The sequence below is a fragment of the Idiotropiscis lumnitzeri genome, chromosome 10, assembly GCF_059441095.1.
Source record: "Idiotropiscis lumnitzeri isolate Australia: NSW breed Sydney's pygmy pipehorse chromosome 10, RoL_Ilum_1.0, whole genome shotgun sequence".
Lineage (NCBI taxonomy): Eukaryota > Metazoa > Chordata > Actinopteri > Syngnathiformes > Syngnathidae > Idiotropiscis > Idiotropiscis lumnitzeri.
The window spans coordinates 14,061,779-14,076,617 of record NC_142400.1 but is presented as its reverse complement, the minus strand read 5'-3'; the positions used below and the strand labels follow the sequence as shown (position 1 = coordinate 14,076,617).

At 40.7% G+C, this 14,839-nt stretch overlaps 1 protein-coding gene across 3 annotated transcripts in view; it reads right to left on the bottom strand.

Annotated features, from left to right (window-relative positions):
• Nucleotides 1-13,651, bottom strand: part of LOC148329438 (growth factor receptor-bound protein 10-like) — a 68,018-nt gene extending 54,367 nt beyond the window's left edge. For all 3 annotated transcript variants that reach the window (XM_088306641.1, XM_088306642.1, XM_088306643.1), the window contains exon 1: nucleotides 13,338-13,651. The gene's annotated coding sequence lies outside the window, so the exon portion shown is untranslated. The remainder of the gene's footprint in view (nucleotides 1-13,337) is intronic.
• Between the last annotated feature and the right edge of the window lie 1,188 nt (nucleotides 13,652-14,839).

Here is a 14,839-nt window from a genome sequence, read left to right as displayed (position 1 = left end):
CACTTGAAAAGCGTACTTAAAACGGTTTGGATCATTCCGGAAAAAGACACTTTGAGGTGTGGTGGTTCTACCCATTGGTAAGGCGATTGCTTTTGCTGTAACTGTGAAGAACAACTTTCGTGCCTACAATGCCTGGGTCTCTTTTGGCTAAACGCAAACTTTGTACCAACTGCCCAAACTGATGCAACCATCCCGTTTTTCTGACTCTGGGACGAGCACTGGATCTTTCCAATGGCTTGGATGTCGGGTTGATGACCAGAAGGCCGGCACTAGCCTGAAGGTCCATACAATCTGAAATCTGAAGCATCACTTTCTTGCATTCCACAATTGGACAATACAGCAAAAGGGCCAACAAAGTGATGAGGATAAATGCTTGGAATGTGAAAAATCACGGCCAATTTAAAGCTAATGGACTTGTGACCGGACCAATCGTTATCTTTGTAGATGACATCTGGTTCTGGGTGAGATGTGACAAAGAGAAGAGATTAGCATCGATGCTGACAGAGTAGAACCGCCATCTAATAGCTCTGTTTCCTAAAAGAAAATCATACTCGTTGATAGAAACTTGATGGCGAACACGTGCTGGTGATCAACATGTTTAGGCCATCTCAAGGTTAATGTGTTGATATTAGCTTAGAGTATACGGTATCTCCAAAGCTTCAGTTATAACATGGCAAGGTGATAAGCACTGAAGAGGCCGGAGGCTAAGTCGAGGATCATCACACATCTCTGCTATTTTAAGTAAAGCCCAATTAAAACGGTAGATAGAAACATCTCCCTGAACTCATTTCTTACAGGGGCAGCAAGTGCATTCAAGTCTCAATTAACTAAGGACGAAAGCATGAGGGCAAGGATGAAATTGTCACCCACCAACCAAAGCGGTCAATGCGTTTCAGAGGTAAATTAACCTTCCATTCCCCAAATTGAAAACTGTGAAATGTCACAAATGAGACACCTCTCTGTTTAAGAGTAACATTGTTTGAAATGTAGGTTTAACGTGAAGCAAGACCGAGTAAAGACATTGGTGAACTTAGTTAAGTCGTTCCAATTGGACACAGTGCCAGGATGTCCCTCCAGTTTAACATGTCCTGTATTGAACTGGCTGCTGTGCCTGCTCACCACCACAAGTGAATTCTCATCCTAGGCCAAACACTGAATAAATATAAGTGGGAGGGGGGTTTAAAATGTGTGGTATGAGTATAAGCACGCTCTCTTTGATTATTCTAGTGATTTAGATCACACTACATTTTATGACATTTTTTTTTTTTCAAAAATGTAAGAAATGCCAAAGGGGTCAACATGAGACTGTCACTGTTCTGCTGTTCTTCTGGTATCTATTTTTTCTGTTTTAATTTGTGTTCTAATTACCTGCTTAATTTATATGACGGCATATGGAAAGCGCCGTTGTGAAATGCGCTAAATTTGTATTGTATTGTATTTAGCCTCACACAGTCTAATATCATATTTTTGAATACTGTCATTACTTAAACTTACACCTATAATGAATAATGGCTAATAGTCCCAACCCCCCTCATTTGTGTCCAATAAAAACTCCCAGAGAGGAAGAGTCATTTATTACGTCAACTTCAACGACAAATATAGCGGTATCAAGGTAGCTTGTCCTGTCAACCTTTCTTTGTTATTTATTTATTTATTTATTTATAAGTCATCCTACCTTTCTCTGTTTATATTTTAGTTTCTCGATGTCTTTGTTTCAGAAAGAGAAATTAACCATCTACCGGTATTTGTACAAATATTGCAGAAAATACAAGTGGAGTTTAAGCCACTTAAGTCGTTGGAATAGCTGGAGAAAACATATTGGGGAAACAGTACCTGATTCACAAGGTAAAACAAAGAAATGAACAGTGAATTAGCACTCAAATGATATCTATTTTCAAATAATAGCCCTTTGTGTTGCGTTGGGATAACGGCATCACAGGCACTGTCGGCTTTATTATCGTAAACTGAAAAAACAGCTCCAACTCAGCTGTGCAGCTGTGTCAACTTCTCTCTTTGTGTATATAATTGCAAAATGTGTTCATCTTACTCAACGTGCCTCCAGTTGATTGGACTGGACACAGCTGAACACTGGGCTGTTCAACTCTGCTCAGTCATCTTTGGAATGCACAGAACACATTTTTTCCCTATCGGGTACTGGGTGAAAAAGTATGTGCGATACGGCAAATTCCCCACCCTCTAGCTGCCAAAGATATAAGGAACTATTAGTGGTTCTACACTTTCAAGAACTGACCATGGAAGAAAATAAAAAGTCACTTTGGGAGTGTTGTGTCTTATTTTGCCAGTGTGTTCTAATCTATTCCAAAGAATGCAGACAAAAGATGTTATCCTGCAATCCAGATCTTTGCATTTCAGAAACAAATGTGACAACCTGGTACCGCAGTGACTAAAACACGGTTTTGCGTGACCCATAAAGGTTAATTCTAAAACCCAATGTCAGATTATAAAAAAAAAAAAAAAACATTTGCTGACTTGCTAAATGCTGGTTAATTTTCATGGAATGAAAACAAAAGTGTCATCTTGTGTGAAATGGCAACTCATATTACCTTTCTGCAAATGTGTGTGGGAAAAGGGGAAATCCTCAACCCATTGGCATAGCAGTCACTCAAAACAAATGAGTGACAACTCCGACATGCTTGAAACTATTTCCTAATCATTTAATGCCCACGGACACTCTGACTCATTTTAACAATTCCACTGCATTGCTGCCCAGACAGATGATTTATATTTGATCTTGAACATTTCATAAGCACAGACCACACAGTCATCACCTATGTGTTTATACAAAGTGGATGAAACGATACAAAACAAAACAAAGGTGTCAATTTAAATTTGACAGTTTTATCATCCCTTGAAAATTCAGCTACTATTAGTACACGAAACGTTCCAAATAAACCCGTGACCTATGTTGTGTGCAAAAAAAAAAAAACTCTAGAGAAAGATTTATGGGATAGACAAGGCCCCTCAACACCAACATCTATCATCCCAAGTCCAGACAATAGTTACACCTAGTTCACTAATTCCGCCATTAAACCACACATCATCACTTTGGCACACCACTCACTCGCTCTTCTCCAAAATTCTCCCCCCTTCTCCATGGATGACCCCCTCCCCACAGCCCAAATCTCGCAGCTCTTTAGTCCAGAACATAAACATACCCTCAATTCATAAAGATGGCACAGATCCAAGTCAAAGTGCGCAGTCTTTTCTATAGCCCATTGAAATTAATGCACTGACCGTACCACAACCCCAAGCAAGAGGGGGCGGGTCAATTATTGCAGTGTATATGTTAAACTAGTTAGACACTTCCAATGAAAATATTGGAGGGTGACGCTGGGAGTTATCAAAACTTTCTACGGCAACATGACCTATAGGACCATGATATATATGTGACGAGACGACTGTACATGAGAACAGCTCAACTACCAGTTCAAAAGCCAGTTTAAAAACCTTTTACAACTTGAGCAGTCTCGACACCAAGCAGATTGCATCACGCAAACACTCTGCAGTTGAAAAGGCATGGTCGATTATGCATTTTAATGTCATGAGACATTCAAAGTGACTCTGAATTGAGACTTTTCATTCCAGTCATCAACTTTTTATCAGAATGTGTGACAGACGAGTTTGCTGGTGCGAATGTGGATGCATGTGTGTGGGCTGCCTGTTATTTCTTCTGCAATGCAACAGAGCACGTTGAACAGAGCATCTCTGTATTCCGGTTTAATCAGCAGATTAGATGGCAGTCACTCCTCACTGGATGTACTTGTTGCACATGTTGATTAGTCATTAATTGGCAGCTTTCATTATTTGAGCGCAGCAGCGTAAAGTGGGGCTATAAGAGAGGGCCTGATGTCATGCCGGGGGAAACTGAATAGCACCAGTCAATGAGAGAAAGGTCTTTTGGAATTCTAATTGGATGAGGAGTTTTGGAGAACCGCTCTTATGCAATGGCAAGATGAGTACTTTGGGCTTAGGTGCAATATTGTCGTCTCGTAAATTGGGGGTATTGGTGACCTCAAAGGTTTAGCTATCTTACACTAATGTGGCCTTTTTTATAAAAGCCCAAATGGTTAAATAAAGTACAATCATAAGTCATATTGGATGACCTCCATCTAAACGATCAACACCAACAAGTAATTTTAATATTCTAAGTGCAAATTGTATTACAGAGGTCAGAGATATTAGGCCAATATGGAGGAATGAGAATCAGATTAATCTTATACTCTCAGTAATGCAAACAAACTTGTTTTATTGAGGCGAACAAAAAACAAAAACAAGCATACAGAAAGGCAGGAAATGCAAGATTGGATGACAAGTAGAGCCTTGTAGAAAATACTTCGATCACCACAAGTTAGTTGTTGTGGCAGCAAAGCTTAGAAGAATCAGATACTGCAGAAATAAAAAGTCTACACACGCAGGCTTTCCCTGATATTTTATTTTGCTTTCCAACAGAAGCCAGAAGGCTATGTGCTAACTCTGACTGCTATTTGCAACTGTTCATAATTCTTCTCAGTTTGAAGAAGGCCCCCAGTTCCAGATAAAGTCAAAGCGTGAAGCTACCACCACCATGCGTCACTTGAGGTGTGGTGTTTGTTCTTTTGGTGATCAGTGTTGTGTTTGAGCCAAACATACTTCTTTGAAATATAGCCAAAAGGTTCGACATTGGTTTTATTGAACCATACATTTTCGCGTGTGTGTTTGGGAAATTTCAACTGTGTTTTTGCCCAAATTTAGCCAGGTTCAGATCTTTCTCTTTGTAAGATAAGGCCCCACAGTCCAGACATAACAAGAAGACGGGGAACTGTTGTCACATGTACTGAACAGCCAGTACTTGCCAGAAATTCCTTAAACACCTTCAATGTTGCTATTGGCTTCTTGGTGGCCTCCCTGGCAAGTTTCAGTCTTCTCAACAATTTAGAGGGGAAGCGTGTCCTCTTCTCGGTACAGTCATTGCTGTGCTATATTTTCTCCACTTGAGGACAGTCTGGCGTTCCATGATATATTTAATGCCCTGAAAATTATTTTGTATCAATTCCCTGACTGGTACCGTTGAACAGAAGATTTCTGCAGATCGTGGCTTGTGCTGAAAGATGCAACTACAACAATGTCAAGGAAAGCCTACTAGAACATCTGAACTTCAATTGGGGTTAATCAGAGGCAATCCCTATGTTGAGATAGTTTGTCATACATCACTGTACAGCCATCGCGCATGACCCACCTGCACCATTGGTCCATTCAAGTGTTGCGTTACCTGTGAAATGGAGGCAATACACTTGCCACTCACGCAGTCTCTGGTTTCAGCCACATTTGGACCAAAACCAGACAGTGAGAAACTTGATCCATTGTACACTCTTGAGGTTAGACAAGCAAAGATCTGCTTTTTATAGGTCTGTGCTATCCTCTGAGAATTGTGCTTCTTAGAAATATTCCTAGCAGGGGAGAATAAAATTCTGAGTGCTCAAATTTGAATAGTTACCTTGTACTTAAAATACCCTGTCAAGAAAAAAAATACCTTAAATTAAAATTTGGTTACACGCAAGTGTCGTTAACCACCCTGGCAAATTTGAAAGCTCAAAAAACAAGGCCAAGTATTAAAAAGGAGGCTGCAAAATTGTGAAAAATCAAGCTGTTACCTACTCTTGCGATTGCTGAATGCGCTAAAACCACGCTCCATTCAAAAGTCAATCTAACGCATCCCTACATTTTTAAGAAACAAGACACTAACTCGGACTGCACCAAAATAAGAGTTTATTTTCCCCCCACCTATTTATAAATCAGCACTATGTATGAGTTGACCTAACATTAGCCCCGGGCATAAATAAACAGAGCAATAACCACTGGTGCAAGGGCGGTCAAGTTCTTAGAAAGTGCGGGAGTGGAGGGAGGGGGGGTGGGGGGGACATTTGCTGGGTGCCTCAACTGGTACATCACTGGGCACCTGTTTTAGCAACACACACAGAAAAAACAAATCAGGCCCACAGAAATGGTGAAAAACTGCTGAACACTAAATCTACTATCTACAATGTATTTAGAAACAAATCTCTGAATTTAAAAACATTTGAAATATCATAGCTTGGAAGACAAGCAAGCATGCTTTCACAACAGTGAAATATTTGTCAAATGAACTCCAGAAAGATATTTAAAACGAGGCAGACAAAAGCGTCTGATTATGCAACTTGGGCCCAGACTGCCATACTTGGCCCATATAGCACTGGCTTGCATTTTGACCACGGACAGTCCACCTGAGCTTTTGGCTGCAGAAAGAAAAGTTGCTTTTAGATCCACTGAGTTGACGTAAACTGCGATGCGTTCCCCCAGCAGGCATTGGGTTAATGGTGTCATTACATCAGGGAGTGGGGGGTATTAACAATGTATAAGCCTAGACTAACTAGTGCTGAATGACTGCTGGCTGACGCAAGACCAAATGGAATGCTGCCTAGAGCACAGGCACAAGCTCTTAAAGCTCCAATACCAGTTAATAGGATATCTCCACACTTTTATGGTGCCTTTAAGTACGTCCATACAAGGATGAACAAGCAGTATTCACACAATATCTTTGTGCGGAAAGACAAGCTCAAATGTAAAAATAAGTGTCACATTACCATTTTAACACTGGTGCAGCTGCTACCAAGCAAATATTTTCTTCCCAAACAATTTACGATGACGTTCATAGGATTCATCAAGACAAAACACTCGTTTTCAATGTTGCAGTGAGAAGAGTTTACTTTACAGGGGTTATAATTATGAGCAATATGTGCAGTCAGCAGCCTTTTGGCAGCCTTTAGTCTTGCAGAGTTCATGCCCCATCATGCCTGTGCTTAGTGGGCACGGACTTGAAATAGAAGGCCTGGTGCGAAGGGGGTGAGCGCAAACCACAAATTGAGCTGCCGCCTTGCGCAGATGGATGGGACCGCAACCTAACTGAACTAAAGGAGGAATTAATGGGAAAAGGCAGGGAGAGAAATCCTCTTTGGTTACGGAAGGGAAAGTGGTCCAAAAAAAAGGGGCATGACGTAACAAAGTTTTTAGCAAGCAGTCAGCTGGGCTGACACTGCATTCAGTTATGTGACTTCCATCCAGCTTTAGGCTTAGATGGTTCTCAACTGATGTCACACCAGACCCGTGTTTTCCTACATCCCGAAGTTGCAACCCACTTTCATGGAAGTTAAGAGCAAAAAAGAAAATAGTCGTTTTTAACGACCTGTCCGTAAGCAACTTTTTGATCGGGGGCCAGGACACAATGATTTTTTTTTTTTTATCTTTAGCTGACACCATACATGAAGATAAAAAAAAATCCAATAATCTCAATTCAGAGCATGGCACACAAAGATTTTCTTCCCCCGCCGTCTGTCCTCAGAGGTAGGAATTTCACGTGATTTACACGTGAACTCTTAAAAACAAATAAGAGAAGCTCCCGGAAAAATATCAATGTTACACAAGTTACCCAAGAACCGGCGGTGGAGCATTGTAAAATGGTTTTGTCAGCAAAAAAAAAAAAGAATTGCTTTGGAAAAAACTACGTTGGGTCTGTGATATTTTGTCACAATCAAGCAGCTTGTGAGTAGTCGGGTAACCAACATGAAGATTTACGGTCGTAAAAATTGAACACGATCATTTTTTTAAGATTGGCAGCCCGATTCATTTTAGACAAGCCCATACAGACAATCTTATGAAACATAAGATTGGCTGGCGTCCTTGGTCAGGAGGGGGCAAAATCGGGACGAAAACAGCCAGATTGCCTTTATGTGTGCACCCGGCCTTAGTGTAGCTTAAGCACAGTTTCTACCAATTGGTTCAGTTTGGGGCAGTATTTTTTAGTTGGGGCCCCAGTTGAAATGGTAAGTTTCGATATGCTTGTGAAGGGTGGAGCAAAACACACTGCTGCCAAGCGGTTGTCCCTGGCTGCCAACTGGCCGAGTGGTTATAGGGATAACTACAGTATATAGAGTTGTAGATCTCATAAAGTGGATATGAAAATGAAATATTTTTGACAGGGAAAGTAAAAATATACAATTGAGATGTGAGCACAGCCTCTTAGAACTTGGGATGTGGCTGTGTTCAGAATTAACCCGTTGAGACAGCACACATCCGTCAACTTTTAAGGGGCGGAGCCCAAATAAAGTTCAGATGTTCTAGTTGGCTTTTCCAACCATTTCTGTTGCCGTCTCACGGAAATCTGAAGCTGGCATTTGGCACTGTTGACATTTGCTTCATCATGACTCAGACCTCAGTTTCAACTGAAGATGTAACTGCCTGTACTTGCCAGAAATTCCTGAATCTCCTTCAACGCTGCTTTCGACCTCTTGGCAGGCTCCCTTACTAATTTTCTTCTTGACTTTCATCAGTTTTGTAATGTCACTTTAAAAAAAGGGTCTTGAGCCATACTTATGGATGAGGGGATGACTATGACAAATAGATATGACTCCAACAGTGTCAGTAAATACAAACGACAACAACTGGACTTTATTGATTAATCAGAGGTATTTTAAATGGTGGCAGGTGTGTGCTGAGTGCAATTTAACATGAGGTTGAACGGGACTGTTTAGGTGTAAGCACAGCCACATCCCTAATTTAAGAGGGTGTGCACACTTGTGAGGCCACATTATCTCAGTTGGTTATTTTTAATTCCCCTCTCTAAACGATTTTAGTTTTTCTCCCACAGGAGTCGTACAGGTTATAGGTCACAATAAAGGAGGAAAAGAATTTCTTGCGGCAAGATATCTTATATCACAAGAACAAGGCATTTGAAGAGTGGTGTATAGACTTTATATTTATATACATTTATATCTAATAAATATTTATATAAGTAAGAGCTGTCATTGCTCTTGTTATGATGGTGTTCAAATGCAGAAGGGAGCATTGCACTAACAATGCTCAATTTGTGCACACTTTACACAATAAGGTCATCTCAGAATTAGTAGATGCTGATCAAAAGTAAAAACGATATTTTTTTTGCCACTCCCTTTGAGATGAATCTTGCTGGTTGGTTATTAGTTTTGTGTTATGTTGTTTACTGGTTTACTTGTTGCACTGGAGAGGGGAGCCCTCTAGCCCTCTAATCTCGTTGCACACTTGAGTACAATGACAATAAAGGGATTTCTATTTCTATTTCTATTTCTATTTCTTAAGAAAAATGACTGATGTGAGTTTGTGAGTTGACCGGCTTCAACTAAGTATTTGAAAATAAACTTTGTACTGTTATGTATTAGCATAGAGCATGTTTAAATGCATAAATGCATAGTTTTGTGCTATAAAACATCTTTTTGGCACATTTCTACCAACAACTCAAGTCCAAAACTGGCATGCTTTGTTGCCTTTTAGAAAGGTCCCTTTTGTTCCAGCTGTATACTTCACAATATATTTCCAGAGGCATGCAGCCATCAGAGGGAACGAAGGTGCCGCCTCACCCCATTAGCCTTAATTAAATAAAAATGAAATAAAATTAAAATACTACAAATATCATGTACATATATGTTTAGATGAGCAGAATAATTATTATATACTTAATAAGTAAAGTTGCTTTATTTGTCTGCGTTGTCTGACATTTTTCCACCCCAGGGTGCAAAAACCTTTTCCTATAGAGAAGCTTGTTAAAAGTTTTAAATGTGCAGTAGCTTTTCTTCAATACAAGCGAGCATGTTTGTCGCGATAAATGACAATTATGAACTTTTGTCTGAGAACAGCAAAGATTTTTTATTCACAAGTTTGACTTCAAACAATCATGTCATCAAGCCAAGTTTGACTTCAAACAATCATGTCATCAACCATTGTTTTTGCTAGTTATTGCAGCATATACAAGAAGCCCGCAAACCTGTTTTTTGGGTTTGGTCACATGATCTTCCGCATATAGCAGATTAGAGTTAAAACATGGAGGAAGCCAATTTAAATAATTCAGCAAAGTGGCTTAAGGCAATACTTTTTGAGAGGAGAATGTATCAGGGGAAGGTCAATGTAAAAGCGCTAACCCGTGATGTGCGGAACATCAGCAGTCTAAAAACAAGGACCTGGTTGAGCAACAAGGATAGACTCAATGCATGTTATGATGAGATTCATGCTTTTCTCTGCTTTCCCTGCTTCAATTTTCAAACATCAGGTTGCTGACTCAGCATGGATAAAGACAAGTATCATTGATTTGAATAAAAATAGTTGTAGCTATGTGCATAGTTTGCCATGTTCTGCTATTTTATTCTGTTACAAAGCATCTCTTTAACTTCTGAATTACTAGCGCTGTGTTAAAAAAACAAGAGCAACCAAAATTTCACAAAATCAAACTTTTTTTTGCTGAGGCCGGTTGGGGAGCTGAAAAATAATACATTTACATTAACATACCCTTATACCAAAACGGCATACCGGCTGTCTCAAAACACTTCTCCAAATAGGTTCAACAATTCAAAATGTTCTAGCAGTTGTAGCTCTTTGGAATGTTAAATAACTGTCGTTGCAATGACTCCATTTTAATAATAAAACTAGCAGCATGTTTTTGACTCAGTAATAATACTGTAATGTAATGTACCTTTCTGAGCATGAAAACATTTCTTTTCATACGCATGCATCAGACAAATACTGCTACAAACCCCAACAAGCCTGATCCTGGTTTATCTAATCTAACTTTACCATCACAAACTAAACCTCTTCTTAGAAACATGGCTTGTGTCACCGGACCTAAAAAGTTGTAGTTGTAGTCCAAAGAAGTTTGAAAGTTGTTAGGATACGAGTGGTTGCAAATTTCGTGAGATTAATCAATCAAATGTTGGTTTGGGGATTGCTTTGGTCGGTGTGCTATTTGCAAAAGGCTAAAGAAACAGCCACCGCCCCATCACACGATACCGGGGAGCAACTTTAAAATTAAAGCGAACTAAGGCATTGAAGTCTATGGTACACTAAAGTGAATTTTGAAGTTCGCCTTGTCACTGCATGTTACCGTCATGCGTAGGCCTCCCAACGTCTTTGCAATTATCCACCAAGAATGGCATTAAATTCAGATTGGGCGCCCTCTAGTGGCCAGAGGGCCCGAAGCAGCTGCTCAGGCTGCTTACAGGTTGTGCTGGCCCTCCATGCAACAGCTCTCCGCTCTTCTTGTACAATGATACAGGCAAAAGCTGAAAGATATTTTTTTATACATGCTGATCGATCATCTGGCCCACTTTGAATTATTAACACTTTGTGGTATCAGTCCTGGAACTCTTCTGACACACCTTGTATACTGTAGAACAGCAGTCTTCAACCAACGGACAGTGGACCAGTAAATATGACATAGGGTTTGCAGCCGCACAGAGGGTGAGAGAACAAAAAATATTTCATTGATCAACAGCATCTGAAGGCCCTTTTCTCTCGATAACCTGTTTGTTCCTTTATACACATGCCACATTGGTCGTCCCGGTTACATGATGCAATAGTGAGAAAGTAAGCCCATAGGAGAAGATAATATTAATAATAAAACAAAGTCCAAGAGAGAGATTAAGGGCCTACAACTTCCAAGAAGAAGAAATCTGCATTTAAGAGGAAATATCAGCAGCGCTACCAAAAGTACTTATTTATCACGACATGTGACTCTCAATGCACCAAACCAATTCTGTTTAATTGTGGCAACAGGCTCACAAATATAGCAAAGACGCCTTCAAAAACAGTTTTTACTTTGGTGGAGTTGGGAGTCTGGATTAAAATAAATGTCCCTACACCCCTTTCAAAAATCAAACCACATAATTTCATGTTGTTATGTTGAACAGCGTGTCTTTGTGAAGCAACATTTTCTGCACTGACGGCAACCAAAACAATTACAGAGTAGACCAGGTGGAAGAAACACACTATGGGTGTCAGTGTCCTATAACCCCAATATGGGACTGACTCATCTAAAAGGGAACAAGTTCAAGCCTCAAAATATTTATTGCACTGACATGGCTGAACTTAAGCCCAACAATAAGCAAAAGCAAGACAACAAAAACTCCCATTCACAGAAATGACCAGGAAATAAACAGCAATGACTGACACCTGTCAAGCTGAAATGGGATGTAGAGCAGAATGGGTGCACATCGGACCACATATTTCCCAACCGGATGTATAAGACAATATTATTATTAATATATTTTTCCCAGTGCAAATAGCACTTGTGCATAAAAATCAACATTCAAGGATGGCACAAAACTGCTGAACAAAATTAAGCGAAACAATTCATTTTGTATTTTTTTCTGAACAATCATCTCACTCAAATTTTAATAAGATAGAGGTACTATTTGTCCTGTATATCATTACAAATCCGCCCCCCAAAAAAACCTGGCTTACACACACAGGACAGTATAAGTCCCAAGGTAAGAGCAACTCAGATATGTCTGCCATCTAGAGTTCATTGGCGATTTTAGAACTTAAAACTAGTCGACTCCTACTTATCAACGCATCCACGCATTTTGCATACTGTGGATTTTTATTCTTTTTGTTTTTTCCCAATACTTTTTATATTTGGTATTTTCCCCCACAGTTCTCCCCATTTGGCATGAAAAACACATGCTGAATGTTAACTGTGTTTTTTAAAGAATGTTTCAGGTTTGTATTTTTTTCCCAGCCCAAAACTTTCTCTTAGTTTGAAAATTAGTCAAGATACCACTCTAAAGTTGTGCATCCCTACCCTAAGTCAAAAAAGCTCAAAGTTAGAGACACAAATCTCAAGAATGTTACAATTGTCCCCGGTCTCCCCTGCGCTGCTCCATCAAAATATTGCTTGCCATTTAAGTGGTCTGTACTCTGTGGTGAAAAAAAGGTTTGGCATCACCGCTGTCCAACACATGCTATTGCACTGTATCATAACTATGCAAATGAGAGTGGGTGCTGCTGGAAAAAAAAATCAAAACAAATGTCAATCAACCTCGCACTAAAATGAGGATTCCACGAAGGAACCCCAGCACCCATGGAGTGGAAAACTTCCCAGTCCCTTATAAGAGAATTGCTGCCAAACTGTTGAGGGGGCGCAGGAGTCCCACTGGATGCAAAAAGTTGCCAGCGTGCTACTCTTGACTGATATTATGCAATCGTCAACAACATGACATGCTGGCTGGCGGACGCTGCTCGCCCCCAAATAGCGAGCACGAAGCGAGCTTGAATGGAGCGTCAAAGGTGAAGGAAAGTCCAAACACAAGCGGACTCAAGTGATCAGAACGAGCGTGGATACAGTAGAGTTTAGTGAAGCCCGACAAGAAAGACAAGACAAGAGAGTTGATTGGAATTTGAAATACGCACAACAGTTTTAATTTCGGCCACACGCTGACGCCTCTGCGTGTGTCAGGAGGGGGGGGGTAAAACGTGTGGTGAGTCCGATGGCAGGCACTCACCTCACAGCCAGCCAGGCTACGACCCTCGCGGACACAAACGGCCGTGTGGAGGTGACGGGACCGGGGGCGGGGGGGCGCAGCGCCGGTTCAGGCCGCGGTGGTCAACATTCCCGGGCAGAGAGGAGCAGAAAAGAGGAGAGCAAGCTGCGCAGGGAAGGAGTCAAGTAGTTGCAACGGCGAAGACTCCCAAGTCAGATCATCCCGAGCGGCCAAGCTGGACCGACGCCACATAACACATACAGTACACGCGGCTCGCTCCGCGCGCGCACGCAGGATCATCAGCTCACGCGCACGCAGGCTTCCCCGCCCCCTCGAGGCCCGACCACGCCCTCCACGCGAAGGCCGATCGACGCTATAAATGTTGCGTTCGAGGTACTGGGAATAAGGGCGTATCCTCGCGCCTCCTCCTTGTTAGTCTACTTGTTTATGAGGTTGTGGCGGATCTTGGAAGATGCCACAGGAGAGAAAAGTGGTCACACTGCGTACTTCAGTAAAAGCACAGACTTTTTGAAAAAATAAAAACAGGTAAAAGTAGATAGGAGGGAAAATTGGTCACACTCAGCAGAAGCATAGAGACATTTGGGAAAAAACAGGTAAAAGCAGACATGCTGATTCATTCCTTTGACTTCAGTAAAAGTATTTAAAAAAAAAAAAGGGGGGGGGGTATCTCACCACTCCTGTTACCTTCCCTGCACTCCTGAGATTTTATTTGTCAGAGCCTCATAGGGGTATTACGCAAGACTTATCTGATGTTTACATGACTGAGAGCATTACAAAGAGGTTTACATTAGGACGTGTGGTAATTCAGATGATAAACTGCTTTCGGGACAAAAACTGGTTAATACCCGTAAGATTTTTTTTCTCTAATCACTTTAATTTGATGATTGAATGTTAGGACAGTTATATTTTGATTTGCATTCATATGATCAAAATGTGACTTACAGTATCACCTTGCAGCTTTAATTCAAGAGGATTCACAAATAATGAGGCAATTAATTCAACAAAGATAGAATGTGACACACTATAAAGATGGGTGCAATTATTTCGAAATACTGTTATGTTTCTGGCATGTCTTTTAATACAAAAATAAGTCATGTCTTGTTTGATAATAAGTTGTGTTTTGTGTGCATTTCATCACATGGAACTGACAATTTCACAGACAGCAGTGTTTTGAGCCCCATAATTTCTGTATTGTAGTTTGGTAACCAAATCATAATTGCTGAAAAGTGTTTTCAAAGCATTCATTTTGATACCCATCACAACTGCATACCATACTTAGCAGAACCAAACTATTACTTGGACGAAACAAGGCGAGAGTCTACGATGAGTGCAACAAAAGCAGAAAAGCGTCTGTCAATGTATTTGACCCCAAATTCATTGTCCCATGCAAGGTGCACTTGATACTTGGATGGGAACACACCATGGGAGTCTGAAGAGTCCACAGCAGTGTGCGTCTCGTTCGGGACAGCAGGGTGCTCAAAACGGTTGCGGCATTGTCTTTA